This window comes from Vipera ursinii, assembly GCF_947247035.1.
Source record: "Vipera ursinii genome assembly, chromosome: 1".
Lineage (NCBI taxonomy): Eukaryota > Metazoa > Chordata > Lepidosauria > Squamata > Viperidae > Vipera > Vipera ursinii.
The window spans coordinates 41,363,950-41,379,885 of NC_139512.1; positions in this window are offsets into that span (position 1 = coordinate 41,363,950).

Sequence of the window (15,936 nt, forward strand, 5' to 3'; positions counted from 1 at the left end):
TTGCGGAGCCAGAATGAGGTTAAACGCTCCCTTCGCCTGATCACCTCCTAAGCAAAGGACAAGGCGAGGCTCGCCAGCTGACAGCATCTGGAAGAACGAGGCAGCGAACAACAAGTTCGCACGCTGGCTTTCCGCGCTGTAAAAGGCGCGCAGGTGTTTCTTCCCATGTGTGTCATCTCCGGTGCTGGATAAGCTCGGAGATGAAAGCTCAGCCCATCACACATGGAAACATGTAAGGGAAGGCAGGATGTCTTCTGAAGCATCTTTAGGATTTTGCGCTGGATGCTTTTTGGGATGACATTTTGGTGTAGTGATCCACTCACCCAGGGGTGGGGGAGCTGTCTTCCCAAGCTGTGAAGGAGGCACCTTATCATCTAAATATATGGGAGCTTTTAAGGTCGTTGGGAACTCAATTGGGTCAGTCATTTATAGAAATCACTTCAGATGTAATTACTAATGCAGTTGGCATTTCATCTTGACTCACTGAGGAAGCAATCCTCTGAAACTGATTTGGGCTCTTATTTTTTTTTTTGTAAAATTGCTTCTTCTGAACTCCATAAAGTTCCTTACTGAATCCCATTCAATTGTGGTGTCATTATTGCCCAGGTTCAATTTAGTATATTATTACCTAGAGTGCAATAATATTTGTCACTTTGCAAAGTAGACCCTAACCTTTAATTCTGCATAATTCTGCCATTAGAGCCACGAAATAGTGTAAAGAAATCCTTTTTAGTTCAGATCTATGACTGACAGATCTCTCAACTTCACTAACTGATTCCAAATTCTCGCAGATTGCAAGAGGATCTGTGCTGGATTGAATGAGATTGACACTGGTTTCCCCAATCAGTAAAATATTGTACCTGATGGATATAAAACCTAGGAGCCTTGGTTTTGTTAAATCAGTCAACTGAACAATCTTTAACAATAGTTAAATAAACCAATGATTCTTCCAACTGATCATGCTGATTGAGTACTATTGTCCTTCTGTTTGCTTTATTAAACAGGAGTCCATTTCAACTAACCTGAAAAGTGATCTGTTGTTCAAACAATCACAGCTTGGATATCTTGTTCCCACATATACAGTATTTAATGTGCTTATCTTTGCATAGTACTATTGGAAACTCAGGTGTGTGAAATCTGATGTTGTTGCAACAGCTGTCATGCTATATTGTTCTTGATCTGCAAGCAAACAAAACCTGGGGTTTTTTAATTAAAATGAGTGTTCCTTTAAACTCAGTCAAGGGCTAGTAAATTAAGCTAGCTTATTTAAAATGCGAATATGATGTTTTAAAAAATTAATACATACGGTTAACATAAATATTACTGTATCAGAAAATTGTCCTTTGTCCATATTTCAGGCAATATTAAAAATATTTTAACATTGCCCAAAATATGAGTAGAAGTTGCTGTTTATAGAAAGGACAATAACTTAGAGGGGTACATAGGTTTTGTATGAAGAACGTTAAAAATTTGGTCTTATTACATATCCAAAAGTTGGTTTTTAATTAAGTTTCATAAAATATGCACATGCACACATGTTCAGAAAAAGAAATTTCACAGTTCAATTATGTGCAAAAACTACTTCCTAGGATCCCATAATTTTTATCTTCATATCCTCTTACCTAAACTTCATGAGAATGAGATCATGTTAATTAGTTGAGGTGTCTGTAAGTGGATGAAAATCCAGCTACAATGCCTCTCATCAAATGTTATATTTCTCCAACTAATAATGAAAGAAAATTTCAGTTCTTATAAATCTACCAAAGTGATATCAAGCATTCTAGAGGTTTGAACATATTAGCACTGGTCATAATATAATTGTTTACAAACTTTAGTCTTTATTTAATTAACAATTGTTATGGGCATTGGGAGGCTTTCAAAGAAAAATGTAGCTAAACCGTATTATTAGACAAGTGAAATGTTACATCTTTACCCCATTAAATCTGAAGCACGACTTTAATATGCCAAATCCTTCTGGCCCAAACTGAGGTTGACTTTGATTTTTGTTCTTGTCTCAAACACTATGAAATGCTAGAAAAACTGTTAGAGTTAGGGTTGGAAACTAACAAGCCATGCCTGGTTGCAACCTGCCACACTAACAAGTATTAATTTATTCTGCAAATACCAGCCTCATATTTGCCTGCGGCTTTCTCTGCATGAGTCAGAACTCTGAAAAAGCAGTCCGTTATAGGCCATTTATAAGCAGCAGTGACTGAATGATATGCTATCAAGCTAATGTCAGCTCTTAGCAACTACACAGATTTTCTGTAGGATGACCTGTCCCCAATCTGGTCCTTCAGGTCTTCCAATAGTGCCATATCACCATAATGTAATCTGTTATGACAGCGATTCTGTTTGATTTCTCTATGTCAGCTCTTACAAATGTATCAGGGCTGCATAACCTGGAATTCCAATTCTCAGTGTCTCTTGCAGTGGGGTGACCATAGGAAATCATCATCATAATCATCACTATGGTCAACTCCTGGAATTGAAACTCTGGGGAAGACATTGGCCGAAACAGTTGTAGATGTTTTAAATCATATTTAAACTACTTTACTTATTGCTATCGTATAAACTTGGAAGGTTTTTTTTCCACATATTGATGATCTGAATCTTGCTCATCCCCTACAAAAGCATCTGTAATAATAATGGAACTAGAGGTCTGTGAAGCTAACCATGTGATGTATCTCCACTGAAAAACTCCTTTTCATATGCAGTACTGTAAAATAAAAAAGGGATGCGGTGGCTCAGTGGGTTAAGACGTTGAGCTTGTCGATCAGATGGTCGGCAGTTTGGTGGGTCGAATCCCGTGTGCTGCATAACAGAGTGAGCACCTGTTACTCATCCCAGCTTCTGCCAACCTAGCAGTTCGAAAGCACGAAAAAATGCAAGTAGAAAAATAGGGACCACTACAGTGGGAAGGTAACAGCGTTCCGTGCACCTTTGGCATCTAGTCATGCTGGCCACATGACCATGGAGACGTCCTCGGACAAGCGCTGGCTCTTCGGCTTTGAAACAGAGATGAGCACCGGCCCCTAGAGTCGGAAACGACTAGCACGCATGTGCAGGGGAACCTTTACCTTTACTGTAAAATAAGTTTGTCAAACCACAAGTTGAGCCCACCTCATTGATCTTTTGGCACTGAGTGCTAAAATGTGTACCTTGTATTCTTTTTTTTTATTGAAAAGTTTTTCAATACATTTTATTTTTAACAACCCCTCCCCCCCACCCCCAATCCAACCCCTCCTAACCCTCCCCCCTCCCCTTCCCCCCTCCCCATCCCCGACTTCCCAGAGCTAAATACAAGGTATAAAAATAAAAGCAATCATAAACAACCATATGCTAACAACAATAAACTATTAAGTCTATCGCACTCTAGCTCATATAAAATGACTACAAGCACTATTATCACATCAAAACTTATGCAAATGCTAAATGAAACTTTTTGGTCCCATATTTGTTCTGGATGTAATCAATCCACTTTTTCCACTCCATAATATAACATTGTTGCGAATGGTCTTTCAAATAAGCCGATATCTTTGCCATTTCCGCCAGGTCAGAAACTTTTAAAGTCCATTCTTCTATAGTCGGCAGTTCCTCCTTCTTCCAATATTGACCTACTAAAAGTCTTGCTGCCGTAATTAAATTCAACATCAACTTAGTGTCCACAACAGTAGTATCCGTAATTATGCCCAATAAAAACAATTGCGGACAAAACTTTATCCTTTGCTTAAATATCTTCTGCATATTCCACCAGATTTTAATCCAAAAAGCTTTAACCTTTTTACAGGTCCACCAAATATGAAAATACGTTGCGTCTTTGCCACCACATCTCCAACATTTAGGTTGATAGTTCGGATACATACTTGCAAGCTTTTTAGGATCTAAATGCCACCTATAAAAAATTTTATAAAAGTTCTCTCTTAAATTTTGACCTTGCGTAAATTTTGTGTCCATTGTGATAACTTCTTGAATATTCTGAGCCCACTTTATCATACAATCTTTAACAAGTTCTGTTTCTGAGTCAATTTCTATCAATGCAAGATATATCCGTTTGATATGTGCAGGACCCTGATTTCTAATTTGCTTCACCAGATTTTCATCAGTCATTGAAAAACCAATTTTCTGATCTTCTTTCCACCTGGCCCGTAATTGCCCATATTGAAACCAGGTTTGAACAATCTTCTCTTCTCGTAGAAGATTATACGGCTTCAAACACCATACGTTCCTCTCCAAACTTAAGATTTCCTTATATGTAGTCACATCATGTTTGAACCCAACATTTATGTTTTCTATTGCGTGTTTCAGTATTGGCCATAAAGGTATCTTGTAATTTAACTTATGTCTATACTTTTTCCAAACTCGCAACAAAGCATGTCTTAAAATATGCACCTTAAATACATTATCTACCTTCTTATCATACAGTAAATATGCATGCCAGCCAAATAACAAGTCATGGCCTTCAAGATTTAATAATCTCCCTTGTGTTAAATTAATCCAATCACTTATCGCTGACAACGCAGCAGCTTCATAGTATAGTTTAAAGTTGGGCATTTTAAGACCACCTCTTTCATGCGTATCCTGCATAATCTTAAATTTAACTCGTGGCCTTTTCCCTGCCCATACAAATTTATTGATACCCTTTTGCCATTCCTCCAAGTTTGAGTCCTTTTTAAGAATGGGTATCATTTGAAATAAAAACAGAAATTTCGGCAGAACATTCATTTTCACTGCTGCGATTCTTCCCAGTAATGACAATTGTAACTTTTTCCAACTGTCCAATTCTTTTTGAACTTTACCCCATAACTTTTCATAATTATTTTTATATAACTTTGCATTTGAGGGTGACAAATAAACCCCCAAATATTTAACCCTTTTAACAATTTCAAATCCAGTTAACCCTTCTAAAACAGCCTTTTGTAATACTGTCATGTTTTTAGCCAATATTTTAGTTTTTTGTATGTTAACCTTAAATCCAGAAACTTTCCCATATTGCATTATTATCTCCATCAGGTCCACAACAGAATTTTCTGGCTGGGTCACCGTAACAACCAGATCATCTGCAAATGCCCTCAATCTATAATCCTGATCTCTTATTTGAATTCCCTTAATTTTTTTCCGAATTCCGTATTTTAATCAATAATATCTCCAATGTTAAAACAAATAATAGAGGTGATAGTGGACACCCTTGCCTTGTGCCCTTTTCAATATTACATACTTCAGTCAAACTGTTATTTATTATTATACGGGCTGTTTGCTTTTGATATAATGCCCTAATTGGTTGTAGAAATTTATCCCCAAAATTCATTTTATCTAATACTTTCATCAAAAATTGCCAATCCAATTGATCAAAGGCTTTTTCAGCATCTAGAAAGATCAGCACCGCAGGGATCTGGTTGTTCCTTTCCAAAAATTCCAACAAGTCTACTATATGCCTCACATTATTTTTCATTTGTCTACCACTAATAAACCCAGTTTGATCAGCATGAATTATCTGTTGCAATACCCTCATCAGTCTATTAGCTAAAACCTTAGCAAATATCTTGTAGTCCGTATTCAAAAGTGATATTGGTCTGTAGTTTCTTACTTGGGTGACATCCTGATCTTCCTTGGGAATCAGAGAAATGAAAGCAGTTCTCCAGGATGGAGGCACCCCTCCTCCCCTTTGAATTGTCTGAAACAATTCCCTTAATGGCTTTATCATCTCCAATTGTAAGTTTTTATAATACACCGCAGTCAGTCCATCCGTGCCTGGCGCTTTATCCACTTTCAATTGTTTAATTGCTAAAAGAATTTCTTCCTCTGTTATCAATTGATTAATCTCTTCCTTTTGTTCTTGCGTAAGAACCGGGATATTAGCATTCCTCAAATATGCATCAATATCTGCTTCATTAATCTTATCTTTAGCGTATAACTTAGAATAAAAGTCCACAAAAGCTTCCTTAATACGATCCTGTTGATACACAACCTTACCCTTATATTCTATTTTATCTATATTAGAAGCCCTTTGCTTCTTCCTTAACATGTAAGCTAACCATCTACCTGGTTTATTGACATTGCAAAAAGTATTATGCCTAGCAAACCGTAAGTTAGTTGCCACCTGATCAGCCATCACCTTGTCAAACTGTCCTCTTAACAAATTAATAACCTCTTTGGTCTTCACATCCGATGGATTCAAAATTAGGGCCTTTTCTTTTTCCCTAATTTCATTCTCTAGTTCTTTCCTCCTAAGTTCCAAATTACGTCTATATTTGTTGTTCATGTATATTAACACCCCTCTCATATAAGCTTTGCTAGCATCCCAAACCATGTCCATAGAGGTACCCTTATTCGTGTTAGTTTCAAAAAAACCCTTCATCTGTTTCTTACATTCTTCCACGTTTCCCTGATTTCTAAACAAGTTCTCATTTAGACGCCAGGAACGCCTATCTCTATTATCCTTATCAATCTCTAGCCAGACTGGGCTATGATCAGACATAGTTCTTGGACAAATCTTTATCTTCTTGATCCTGGAAAAAAAATCATTAGTCGTTAATATAAAGTCAATCCTGGAAAAAGATTGATGTCTATCAGAAAAAAAGTATAATCCTTTTCTTGTGAGTGTCTTTCTCTCCAAATATCTCGCAACTCCAAATCATCCTTCATCTCAAAAAAAGATTTAGGCAATCTAGTGTGGCTTGGAGTACGCCTAAAAGAACTACACTGTACCTTGTATTCTTGAAGAAAATGGCCTAGGAAAAAACTTGCAGGCAGATTGGAATGAGCAACTAAGTACAGCAGTCCCCATAAATCTTACCATTTGAAATTGTGCCCAAAATAGAGCAATGCTGTTAAATGATGGTGAGCAGTAACCTTGTTTGTCCTTGTAAGAGGGGCCCTCCGTTCACTTTAATTACAGTAAGTGTTGATGTAATGGTTAAGAAAGATACTGAAGGTATATAATATCCATGCTCAGAAGAAATAATATTCAGCAGTCAATCTAATGAGACTGTTATCTTTCATCCAGCCGAGGATGAGGAAGAGTATTTATATCTCTTTGTTAAAATAAACAAATAAAAAAGAACCACGAGAGGTTTTGTGTCCTTTGATGCATGATAAAATCAGTATTAAAGATGCCAGATGCCTCACAATTTAATTTATCGAAGTAGTTTAAGGGGATATGTTTGAATGAATGAAGGTGTGTTTGTATGATAGGAAAAGGTTTTGTAGATTCTGTGATGAAGTTTGCACGCCACTCTCAACCCTGATTGCACAATGTGAGCAAATGTTTGTTTTTAACCATAGCTTAGGGACATGATTTATTCTTTGGCCAAAATGAAGCCCAGTTTCCTTTGGCCAAATAGAACAGAATACAGAATATATTCCATCGAGAATAGAGAAGAAAGCAACATCCCCACCATCACTGTCAGGGCAAGCTACTGTATGTAAAGAGAGAGCAAATCCCACTCCCTTCTAGACTGAAGCTATTATTTAACCTGGTAACAAAATACCTGCAAACAAACCACCAAACTCAGAGAGCACCAAGGACTCCATAAAGCCCAATTAGTCAGAATTCATTTTTCCAAGTACCGCAATCATGAGCAGAGAGAATGGTGAATAGAAAGTTTTTAGAGTGCTGAGTTTGGAAAAAATATTGATATTTAAAACTTTTCAATAAAAAAAGAAAGTTTTTAGAATGCCCTGCCAGATTTTATTATCCTTTAACTCCATAACCCCCATATACCTATTGGCTATTTATTTATAATATGTATTGGCCACCCATCTTACCAAAGGGTAACTCTGGATGGCTTACAATCATAATTGCAGATGGAATCCACCAATATCTGGAGAGTCACAACTTTTCCTACCTCAGTTTTAGAGGCAGAAGTATTCATTGCTTCATGTATCCATCTCTCAGTGCCACAGGAGAAGAGATATTCCATTATTTTTCTCCAATCCACTTGTTCCAACCTTACCTATACTATAGATATCTGGATTTGGGGGGAAAAAGGAGAAAGAGTGGTCAATGCATAAACAGCAGACAAATTTTGCCAGGAAAGAGCTGAAAGATCATGCAGATAGGGAGGCATCTGCCAAGGGTATGTGGATAAAACGGTCAAGATGGTGGCAATCTTGCTTTTTTACATTGGAATGGGAAAACTCTCTGCAGTCACCATGGCCAACAAGAACTTGCCTATTGTTCCCCAACAGCTGCAAGTGAATCAGAGCCCTGGGACTTTCTAGCTCACAATTTATGTTTTCTACAAAAGTCCACACATTCCTTTGTTCAGGGTTCCTCTTTCTAATGAAGCTGGGACCCAACTATCTTTGAATAAATTGTATATGCCACACTCACTGGAGTGGGGTGTAAAGTCAGAGACCTTTGCAATCACAGGCTTGTACTCAATGTATTTTATCCAGTTGGATATAGGAAAGCCAACTCCAGATCAATCCTATTAGCATAAATTTCCCCAGGCTTGTTTGCAGTAGCAATGATAGCCTGATCTTGTTGATAAAAAACCTGCATAATTATCCAAATTCATAAATAAAGCACTAAAAGAAATTCTGAAAATCAGTCTTAATCTTATTAGGACATGAATATGCAATAATAATAATAATAATAATAATAATAATAATAATAATAATAATAATAATAATAATAATAATAATAATAATAATATAATATTCCATTTTTCATTTAAAATTCCCAAGGCACCTAATAATAAAAAATATGAAATAATTCATGCACATTTGGCAAAACCAAATAAATGTATGCATGCAAGATGAAGTCATCCATAGAGAAAGGAAAATTTAGCAGCACTTTGCTTGACAGAAAAATTCATTTGAAGCACAGAACAAGGCAATTTGGCAGCATTGAAGACTATGTTTAGGAGTTAAGAATGAAGAAATGAAATCGTAGTATTAGACAGGACAGTGATGTAACTTGCTAATCAAGCATTTAACTCTCCTTATGTATATAATCCTAATTGTGTACCTGATGAAGATTAAGTGAAAGTACAAGGATTGGAAAATTCAGAATATTATGCAGAAGAGATCAACATGGCATACTGTTGTAGAAAGAAGAGACTCACGCCAGCTCTTCAGGAAAGGAAAGGTTTATTGCACAGGTTCAGAGAGCTAAACAAAGCAAAGGGTCTGAACCCCAAAGGGCTCATGAACAGACATATTTATACACCTCTAATTCCTAGTTATACATTGTTATATATTGTTCCTTATATGGTTACATCCTGCACATTCTTATCAGAAAACAGTTTGCATAAGACAGTTGCAGGGGAATACGTGCAGCTACGCTTACAGGATTATGGCTATCCCAATCAACATCTACCTTAAGGACAAGACTATGTTTGCTTAAACAATGACCTTTGTACACTTCCTCTTTAATACTACCTTGGAACTATCTCTCTCCCCCCCCCCCCCCCGCCACTGTAGCTAGGCACCTTTTCTGCTTGTGTTATAAAAATATATTCCACTGGGAGGACGAAGCAGTATCTAATAATATATTTATCCATTCTGAAACCCTTCCATCCTCCTCTGAGTTTAATTAATTGGATCCATTTTCTTTGGAGGCCTTATAAATGGGATGCTTCTTTCAGCTATCATTAGATTAGCACCATTAAACAACCAATATATAGAAAAACACTTCCACCCAAGGCCTTGTTTAAAAAGATTGCTACAGCTTTTGAAATTTTAAGAGGAGGTACCTGTAAGGGCTTAAGTCCCCTGACCATAAAACAGTCATACTCACTGTTTTTTTGCAGTATAGCTCAGAATTTTATTTTATTTTGTTTCCAAGGAGGATGGTGATTCTACTATTTATCTAATTTACCAGCTGTTTTGATTACTGCTCTAATGCATAGGAAGTATTATAAACAGTCTGTCTAATACTGAATACTGTGACTGTAAACTCTGTTGATGGTCACATTTCACAAAGACTTGACCGAGGGAAATCAATGCCTCTTTTACAGTGCAAATGTGTGCAATTTGTAGCCTCATTTGTAAATATCAATGGAGGCAAAAATGACTGAACATGCAGAAATCTTAGCTAAATGTTGCTAAAAATAGTTGTCATGTAAGTCAGTTTTCATGATTATTCAAAAAGGAAAGGAAAGGAACGGAATATATAAATAAATGAAAAGTATAAACAATTTTAGTAACTTATCACCTTCTCTTAAAATCAACAAATGATCTCTTCTTTCCATATCTCATTTCTTACCTATAAACAGATCCTTAAAATCTCATCATTTCACTCCTGACCAGCAAACACTTAGAGTTACCAAAGAAAATATATTCATTTTAACCTTGATCAAATAAACAAACTTTAAATTTCTTCCTTTTACTTTTAACAATCTTGATCTTTAGTCTCTTCAAGCAAGGTAAGTAAAAGAACTTGATTTCTTTTAGTTGATTTTTTTCTTTATCCCTTTTCACAAGCCTCTTTTGTAAATCCAGTATAGGGAAATTATCCAGATTACTGTTTTGGTTTGTTTTTTGAATGTTGCTTCAAATCAAATCAAATATCTTTATTACAGTCTTTGACCAGCTTTTACAGTAAAAACAGAAATAGTTTAAAGCAATTCATTATTTGGAAATGAAAAGAACAGGACAATAAAATGACATATCTAATTAATTCTTTTCCTCAATATATTGTTCCCAAAGGCAAGTTGACTAACAGTTGTCTGAAGCATTTTTTTCACAGATTTTGAATATAATAACTTAGTTCCTAAGGGACAACCTGTACAAATTGATTGAATATTTTTTTTCCTAAGGATTGAAGGAAACTCACTCATTGCTGTAACACTTGTTGATCTAAAGATTCCTAATAGCTAAAAAGCAACTAACAAACAATTTCCAAAAGTGATTACAAAAGGAAGAATGCAAACCTCTTGTGCTTTTGAAGGCACCAACTGTGGTTTAGGCCAGGGCTTTTCAACCAGTGGTACGGGTACCACCTGTGATACATGGGCACCTGGCAGGTGGTACGCGACCATCCTAGAAAAGTGGTAGTGGGGGAGGGGAATGAGCTGAACTGGTGGCAGCACCGCACAAGCCTGAGCGAGAGATGGCTGGAGCTGCAGGGCTGTCAGGGCTCAGCAAAAGTGCCAGGATCAGCACCAGGCTCCAGATGGAGCTTGGCGCTGATCCTGGCGCTTCTGAGCCCAGAAGAAGCATTGATCAGCTGGAATGTTGCAGCATCTCCAGGGTCTTGTGATTTACATTCAGATGCTTGGCAACTGATTCATATTCATGAGGATCACAGTGTCCCAGGGTCAGGTGAAGTGACCAAAACCTGCTGTAACCACCCAGCAGAGGGGGGGATAAAAACCAAACACCCCCACTCCACCCCCGCTGCCAATCCTCAACAGAAATGCTCACAACAATGAAAACCTTGACAGGAGGAAGAGCACCGCTGGGCAGGCAGGCAGATGTCTTGCTCGGCTGTGGCTTGAGGGGCACTTTTTTCAGTGCCATTGTAACTTTGAACAGTCACTAAGCGAACTGTTGTAAGTCGAGGACTACCTGTACTTCATTACTTTTTTCCCTTTTTTTCGGTCATCAAGTTTTTGACACCTTGCTAGGCGACTGGTAGTACTCAGATGTTGCCATATCCTAAAAGTGGTACAATGGGTGAAAAGGTTGAAAAGCCCTGGTTAAGCAAGAATGACTTTTCCTTATCTCCCAGAGCTTTAAACCCACCAGAGATTGCTATCTTGAGGTCTCCTTGTGAGAAGCAACTGTACGGAACACTTGTGGGGAAACTCAAGTCCTCTCCTTGTCCAGAGAGGAATTATGAAGAGATGATCTACTTGCCAACTTTTCATTTTGCAAGAGTTGTCAGTTTTGCTTTTAGCAGAACCGTCTTCAGTTTGTCATTCCTTCCCCCAAAGCTCATTTTGGCACTAGCTCTTGTGACCTCCTACCATTGCTTGAAGGGATATGGGGTGCAGTAGATATTTTGAATAAGGTATTTGTTATGAGGAGGCACATAGTTTTTTTTTAAGTAGCATGTCTGATAAATCAGACATGCCTGATGTCATTAGATAAATTGGCTAGCCTTGCCAAATGAGTGATGTTGGGGGATCAGTGTCACTGAGAGATGACATTAGCACAAATGAAAATTGACAAACCAATGACAGTAGAGAAGCAAAATACATATTTTTAAAAGCATCCTGGCATGATTACATGAATAAAACATCAGGAATGTTTACTCGAGAAAGAAAAAGTGCAGAATGAAAGTTAACTGTACAAGCTTATGTCCGCAGGAGGCCACCGTTCCTCAGATAGTCGGGTGTGAATCTCTCTTATTGAGGTTTGGTCCCAGGGCGCAGTTGGGCTTGCTGCTCGCGTACCTTTCGCCTAGTCGCGTAGCAGCAACCCTGCCTGAGCTTCTCGATATCCTCTCAGGGTTGGTGATTGAGTTTCCCAAACTTATGATTTTGGGAGACTTCAATCTACCATCCCTGGGAGGAGCATCTGAGTTAGCTCGGGAGTTCATGGCTTCCATGACGGTCATGGACCTGACGCAGGTAATTCATGGACCGACCCATGAGGGAGGCCACACCCTTGACTTGGTTTTTTTATCTGGTCGGTGGTTAGATGATCTTGGTGGGGGCTCCCCAATTGTTATGCCCCTGTCATGGACCGATCATCATCTCCTGCGGCTGGTCTTCCGTTTTGCCACTCCCCACCGTGGGGTTGTTGAGCCAACTAGATGGTTCCGCCCCAGGCGCTTAATGGACCCTGAGAGGTTTCAGACAGCGCTGGGGTCCCCACCTGCCTCCTCAGCTCACAGCTCGGCAGATGCCTTAGTGGAAGCCTGGGAAAGGACGGCCACGGAGGCACTTGACCGAGTTGTACCCTTGCGGCCCCTGACCCGGCGCAGATCCCAATGGGCTCCATGGTTCTCCGCGGAGCTCCGGGAGATGAAGCGTCGGAGACGGGGCCTAGAGAGCGTTTGGAGGTCCAGCCGATCTGAATCCGACCGATTGCGACTAAGAACCCATATTAGGTCTTATCTCGCAGCGATGAGGGTAGCGAGATCTAACTACTTCGCTGCCCTCATCGCGTCCGCAGATAATCGCCTGGCCGCCCTGTTTAGGGTGACCCGCTCCCTCCTTAACCAGGAGGTTAGTTGGGAACCCTTGCAGGGGCGTGCCGAGGAATTTAGTCAACATCTGTCGGACAAAATCGCTCGGATTCGGACCGGTTTGGACTCCGACTGGGCAGTATCGGACGATCAGGACACGAGCGATCTTGTCAATGTCACCTGGGAGGAGTTCGATCCTGTAACTCCGGAGGAAGTGGACAGGATCATGGGGAGGCTGAGCTCCACCACATGTTTATTGGACCCGTGCCCTTCCTGGCCGGTCTATGCAGCCCGGGAGGGGACACGAGGCTGGTTCCAGGCGGTTATATCTGCTTCTTTGAGTGAGGGTAGTTTTCCCGCCGCCTTGAAAGAGGCGGTGGTGAGACCTCTCCTCAAGAAGCCTGCCTTGGACCCGGCTGTTTTGAATAACTTTCGTCCGGTCTCCAACCTTCGCTTTCTTGCGAAGGTTGTTGAGAGTGTGGTGGCGCACCAGCTCCCTCTGGTCCTGGATGAAGCGGATTATCTAGACCCGTACCAATCGGGCTTCAGACCCGGGTACAGCACGGAGACGGCTGTTCTGAACCAGCCCTCTTCTGGCCTTGTAAAGGCAAACCCCTATTTAGGAAGAAGAGACTGGAGAGCTTCCAAGGCTAAAAGGCATCTGCCAAGATTTAATTACGCAGTTAACAAAAACACAAGAGCTTGTCTTCTCAAGCGGAAAAGTTGCTTTCAGCAACCAGCCCCTCCCCAAACACTCCTTTTATAGAGAGCTCAGGGCGTGGTCTCCCTGTGCCTCCTCCCGAGGAGTCCCACATTCTTTCTTTGTTTGTTCCTGCTCGACTGCCTCCTGCGTCGGGCGTCCTTGAACAGGGCCAGCTGTGGGTCATCATCTTCCGCACTATCGGGCTCACGCAGCTGAGAAGAGGGCCCCGGCTGGGAACTCTGCCAAGCCTCCACGCCATCATCAACCGGTTCGTCTCCCACACGGTCCTCCTCCCCCTCATCTGAGTCATCCGACACATCTGAGCCGGCTGCCGAAACCACAGGCTGGCCCTGAGTCACAACACTATCCCGCACCGCAGGGCCCTTCCCCCGGGTCTGCCGATCCGGATGCGGTCGGGATGGGAACTGTTCGTGAAACGCAGTCACCAACGCAGGGGCATGAACGGCGGTCGCGTCTTCCCATGTGAAGTCCTCCGGCCCGTACCCTTTCCACTCGATTAGGTACTGGAAGCGACCTTTCAGCCAGCGGGAATCCCTGATGCTGGCGACCTCGTACTCGGGGGTGCTGCCTCCATCACGAGTTCCTGATGGGGGAGGTTCCGCTTGGCGAAGTGGACAGGCCGGTTGTTCGGGGACCAACAAGGACCGATGGAAGACGGGGTGCACGCGCAGGGAACGTGGCAGAGTTAAACGATAGGCGACCGGATTGATGACGGCCTCGACTGGGAACGGTCCAAGGTAACGGTGGTCCAGCTTCCTCGCCGGCCGAGTGGATGGTAGGTTCCTGGTGGACAGCCAGACCCGATCCCCCACCGATAGTGGAGGCGTATCCCTTCTCGACCGATCGGCGAACCTCTTGTAGTCGGCCTTGGCCTTCTCCAGCTGCCGTCGCACCAACCGATGGATCGCCTGTAACTCCGCCATAAATTCGTTCGCTGCCGGCTCCGATGAGTCCACGGGAGAAAGGGGGAAAAACCGGGGGTGATAACCCACGTTGGCCAAGAACGGTGTCATCTGCGTGGAGGTGTGCTGCGAGTTGTTAAAGGCAAACTCGGCTATGGCCAAATAGTCCACCCAATTGTCCTGCTGCAGGTTAACGTAGCAGCGCAGATACTGCTCTAAGATGCCGATGACCTTCTCGGTACCCCCGTCGGTCTGAGGATGATGCACGGACGAGAGGCAAACCTTAATGTCCAACGCCCGCATCAACTCCTGCCAGAAGCGGGCTGTAAACTGGGCCCCCCTATCGGAGACGACTCTATCGGGAAGGCCATGCAGCCGGAACACCTGTTGGATGAACATGCGACTAGTGGCGCGAGCTGACGGTAAGCCGCGACAGGGGATGAAGTGCGCCATCTTGGTCAACATGTCCACCACCACAAACACTGTCGTGAAGCCGGAGGATGGGGGTAGATCCGTCAGAAAGTCCATGGACACAGCCCCCCAGGGTCTCTTGGGTGTTGGCAAGGGCTGCAGTAAACCAGGCGGGGCCCCTGTCGCTGACTTGGCCTGCCTGCAAGGAATGCAGGAGGTGACATAAGACTGGACATCGTGTCGGACTCGGGGCCACCAGAAGGTACGGGAGACCAGGTTCAGAGTCTTGAACAGGCCAAAATGCCCCGCAGCCGGGTTATCACTGGCTGAGGACGAGTCCCCTGAGTGGCCCTCCTGGAACATAGAGCCGGTCACGATAATACAGGAGTCCATCCGCGACCGACCAAGGCGAATCTGGCCCCACCTCTTCCTTCCGCTGAGCCACCCACGCCTCCTGCTGCTGCGCCTCCCGGATCCGAGCCCATATATCCACCGGCTCCCGCACCGCAGCAAAAGACTCGACGGGGATCACTGTCCTGGGCGGAAGCTTGTCTTCCGCTCGGGTGTATTCGGGCTTTCTGGACAGAGCATCCGCTCTCTGGTTGTGCCCGCTTGGTATGTACCGCACCCGGAAGTCAAACCTCGCAAAGAAGAGGGACCACCGGATCTGGCGTTGATTCAAATTCCGAGCGGTCTGCAGGCTTTCCAGATTCTTGTGGTCCGTCCGGACCTCGATCTGATGCCGCGCCCCCTCCAGATGATGCCTCCAAGCCTCGAACGCCGCCTTGATGGCCAGCAGCTCCTTCTCCCAGATG